This window comes from Gymnoscopelus microlampas, assembly GCF_963454915.1.
Source record: "Gymnoscopelus microlampas genome assembly, chromosome: 11".
Classification (NCBI taxonomy): domain Eukaryota; kingdom Metazoa; phylum Chordata; class Actinopteri; order Myctophiformes; family Myctophidae; genus Gymnoscopelus; species Gymnoscopelus microlampas.
The window spans coordinates 45,783,551-45,788,550 of NC_139948.1; the positions used below are offsets into that span (position 1 = coordinate 45,783,551).

The window sequence follows — 5,000 nt, forward strand, 5'->3', positions numbered from 1 at the left end:
ACAGTAGCAACTGCTAGAAAATAATGCCTAATTAACTTAATGATAATGTCGATGTATTATATGGGAGTATGGTGAGATCAGGAAGTGCACACACACACACACACACACACACACACACACACACACACACACACACACACACACACACACACACACACACACACACACACACACACACACACACACACACACACTGAGTGCGTTCCTCCACACCAGCCTTGTTATAAGAGTCTGACAGATACATACATCCACAAGGAGGAACAGAGTTGCATCATCATGAACTAATCAGGGCAGGACTGGCCCATGTGGGAGCGGGACATGCAGGACTAAGGGTTAGGATGCTTTATTAGGATTGTAAATGTTTCGATTCCTAAACGGTTCCCTCTTAACAACCCGATTCCTTACGGCTCCCCTTAACGAGTAATATATACTACAAAAAAGAAGCTATACACGTATAATTTTGACCTCAACCATACATACAGTGTTGTATACATATTATTGTAGTGGTTCTCAAAGTGAGTTCCCGGGACCCTCTCGGTTACTTGAGGGGGTTTCAAATTAATGGACCCTTACAGATCTGTGTACTTAATGGAACCAAATGGTCCAATATTATTATGTGGGGCCAGGCAGGCGGGTCAGATACAGTCAGTCGGTCTGCTGGGAACATACATCAATAAATACGAGGCCTAATGACTTAATGAGCATGTGAATGAGACTGTGTGTGTGTGAGTGCGTGCGCGTGCGTGCGTGCGTGTGAGGAATACGTCACGTACTCTTAAGTGAATCACTGTGCACGTACACTACAGTACTTTATAATCCCAATATCTACAATCTACAGAATGTCCTGTCAGCCAATCAAACCCTGAACGCAAACTACAGATGGCTCCACCGTCCAATAGATGGTGAGACCACCCCCCCCTCGGGCAGCCAATGCCCTGCTCCTGTAGGCACAGAAAAAAACAGGGGCCGGCCAATAGGAATGGAGCCCCACAGCTGACCCAGAGGGCAATAAAGAGTCATTCATCATCAATGACAGGACCGCCTGCCGCTAACAGTAGCCAGCTCTGTGTGTGCGTGCGTGCGTGCGTGCGTGCGTGCGTGCGTGCGTGCGTGTGTGTGGTTTTGAGGTACTTTTACTTTACCGGGGTATTTCCAATTGTCTATACTTTTAGTTCTAGCCCTATTTTATACCCAGGCTATCTGAAAATAGCAGATCTACAAGCTCACAACGCGTCGCGATGCGACGCGTTGTGAGCTTGTAGATCGGCTATTTTCAAACATTTCAGTACTTTTACTTAAAATCTTGAATTCCGGACTTTTACTTGTAACAGAGTACTTCTACATTGCAGTATTGATACTTTTACTTAAGTAAAACATTTGAGTACTTTTTCCATGTTGTGAGGAAAAACATCACCTGAGGCAAAGAGGAAGAGAGAGAGAGAGAGAGAGAGAGAGAGAGAGAGACAGGATGAAAGATGGATATGTTGACGTCATAGCAGATACACACAGAATGTGAAGAATTACACACCATTTGAATTACAGTGCTATCAGTCAAATTCCCCGCGAGGACATACGGATGTATGTCCTATTATGCAGAAGTTGACACTATAAGCTCTCAAAAGAAAGCACTTGACAATCAGGCAGGTAGAGAAAGGTCACGTTCTAAGTCTGCACCTAAGGTCCTGTTCACTTGCCTGAACAATAAAATAGTTTTTTACAATTTAGGTATTTTAGCAGATGCTCTTTATCCAGAGCGACTTACAGTAAGCACATAAACACATACATCAAATACATAGACGGTGTAGTGGCTCAGTAATCTAGGATCATAGGTACCTAGAACCTAGAACCTAATATCAGTCTAAACCCATTAAGACCTGAGGCCGATTCTTACTTATGTCTCAGTTTTCTGAAAAACGTATGTTTCTATATCAGTGGTACTCAAACCTTTTCATGTCAAGGACCCCCAAAATGATATGTATTTGGCCGCCGACCCCCATCTAAAAATATTTTGTTCCAGGGACCCCCCAGAAGCAAAGTTTTGAGTTAAAAATGTTCGCTTTAAAAGAATATAAATATATTAAGTTGCACACATTTTCTAAATTTAAAAAAAATAGCAGATCTGCTATTTTTGAATAGCCAAAGTGTAAAATAATGCTTTTTAGCTCAAATCAAAAAGGAACGTTCCAGGTCAAAAAAGGGCTAAACAGTAATATCAAAAAATATGTAATATGTACAACATTGAAACTATCCAAAATATAGGATGCCGGGTAAACAGATGAACCTGGTATCTGTCATAGCGCGGCACTCGGTGCCTTGCCTACTTGTTGTCAATTACTTGTACGAGTTCTTGTTTTATTGGATCTTGTTTAGTCGATACACTTATTTGTTTTAGCTCTTGCTCTTCGATTTGCCTCATCTGTCTAAGAAAGTAGCTAGCTGATATATTGCACTTTTACCGTAGTGCTTGGTATATTGTGTGCATGGGGATCTCATCTTAAACAAGCTTAGTGCTTAATGAGCTTTCCAGTTTAGTAGACCTTGTATTGTGAATTTGTACTTCCATGTACTGTTATATACTGTCATGTACTGTTCTCATGTCTTACTAAATAAAGTACATCAATCAATCAATCAATACTCTTAATTGCTTGTTTTAGAAGAGAATGCACTTAAGACTTCAGACTGATTAGTAGTTTCCTTGACTACCTATGTTGAATGCACTTATTGTAAGTCGCTTTGGATGAAAGCGTCTGCTAATTGACTGTAATGTAATGTAATGTATCTGTCTTGCTATCTAAAGTGTTACCGCAAAACAGACGCTGGGAGTTTTAGTTTTTGTCAAGAACGGATATTGTATCCAAGACGGAGCGAGAGAGAGAATGAGTGAGCAGCAACACACGCACACACACACACACACACACACACACACACACACACACACACACACACACACACACACACACACACACACACACACACACACACACACACACACACACTCATATGCTCAAACATGGTTGTAACAAAACCAAAGGCTTTACTGTAATGTAGCAGAGCCATGTGGCCTGGGATCAATCATAGACACTATTTACAAACTGCTGAAGCATGCACAATACAATATGTCAATGTGTGTGTGTATGTGTGTGTGTGTGTGTGTGTGTGTGTGTGTGTGTGTGTGTGTGTGTGTGTGTGTGTGTGTGTGTGTGTGTGTGTGTGTGTGTGTGTGTGTGTGTGTGCCGTGCGTTCGTGCTTTCAGCTGTTTTTGTTTGATCTGATATTGCCATTTGAATATTATTTACATTTTCAAATCAAATCTTTGCTTCTGGGGGTCCCTGGAACAAAATATTTTCAGATGGGGGTCTGCGGCCAAATACATGGGGAGGACTTTGACATGAAAAAGTTTGAGAACCACTGATATTATAGCAATGTCATTTTTCTTCTCCAAAAAACTGTTATGATTTAGAGGCACGCCAATAATGGCATGCCCAAAATACGTAAATTGAACATCTGTGTGTGTCTGTTGTTTAGTTTTTCAGTCCCCAGACAGCTGACACTTTGTCACTTCCTCCAGCAGAGGTCCCTGTTGTACCTGTAGATAAAACTGTCCACTTGGGACATAATACACACTGGTGCAGGTTTAACAGATTGAAATGTGATCTGGACGCAGACACGAGGAAAATCCCGCTCTGGATGCTCTGCTGATGGGACACACCCCTCACACGCACACGCACACGCACGCGCACGCGCACGCACACGCTCACACACACACACACACACACACACACACACACACACACACACACACACACACACACACACACACACACACACACACACACACACACACACACACACACACACACACACACACACACACACACACACACACACAAACAGGATCATAAGCACACATGGCATACATACACACACACACACACACACACACACACACACACACACACACACACACACACACACACGCATGCACGCACACGCACGCACGCACGCACACGCACACACACACACACACACACACACACACACACTCCCAAGCCCCAGCATGCCCCAGTCTAATCCAATCTCCCATAACAACTGTCACACTGGGAGAGAAGCCGTAGAGACAGAGTGCAATTCTTCCTAACATGCAGACAATCTTCACTCATGTCATACTGTACTGTATGTGTTGTACTGTGTACCGTACCGGCCGGGATACAGTTAAACATGTAACCCTATATGTACAGCCCATCATATCGTTACATATGGAAACACTTGAGGACTTGTATCATTACAAGAGGAACATTAAATAAAGATCTAACAAGCACACATATGACAGACAGGAAGTTATGTGAAGTTAAAAACCACATACACACACACACACACACACACACACACACACACACACACACACACACACACACACACACACACACACACACACACACACACACACACACACACACACACACACACACACACACACACACACACACACACACACACACACACACCGCAGGTTGCCACCTGCGGTGTGTGTGTGTCACGAGATACTCAGAGTCAATGGGTTCATATTGAACCCATTTATAAGCTTAAATGTTACAATGTTCCAATTCCAATTGTGTCTGATGCTCATTCAATTGTTCCATCACTTCCACTTTCACGAGTTTATCCTGTATCCTCCTGTATCGGTTCTCACTCCTGATTGGATGAAATCGGTATCCCCAACGGAAAATATACTTTCTTAAAGTGCCTGAGAGACGGGGAGAGCCCTGGATCAAATTTAACCAAATGTTGGATCCATGTGTACAGCTATACCCTCTCAGAGCTGTGCATGAGGTAACATGTGGGTCACAGGTACAGCTGTGGGTGCAATCTAATGCAGCTGACAGACAGCTTACAAACATACTGTTGTTGTAGTCGGGCAAAAAACCTCTTATCTCCATACATTTGTGTTTTTTTCCCCCCCGTAAATTAACGCCCTACATGACTACAGCGTCACACAAAAG

General features: G+C 43.0%; 1 protein-coding gene across 2 annotated transcripts in view; it reads right to left on the reverse strand.

Annotated features, from left to right (window-relative positions):
- Positions 1-5,000, reverse strand: part of LOC311056334 (septin-9-like) — a 162,030-nt gene that overhangs the window by 102,900 nt on the left and 54,130 nt on the right. The gene's annotated exons all lie outside the window — the stretch shown is intronic.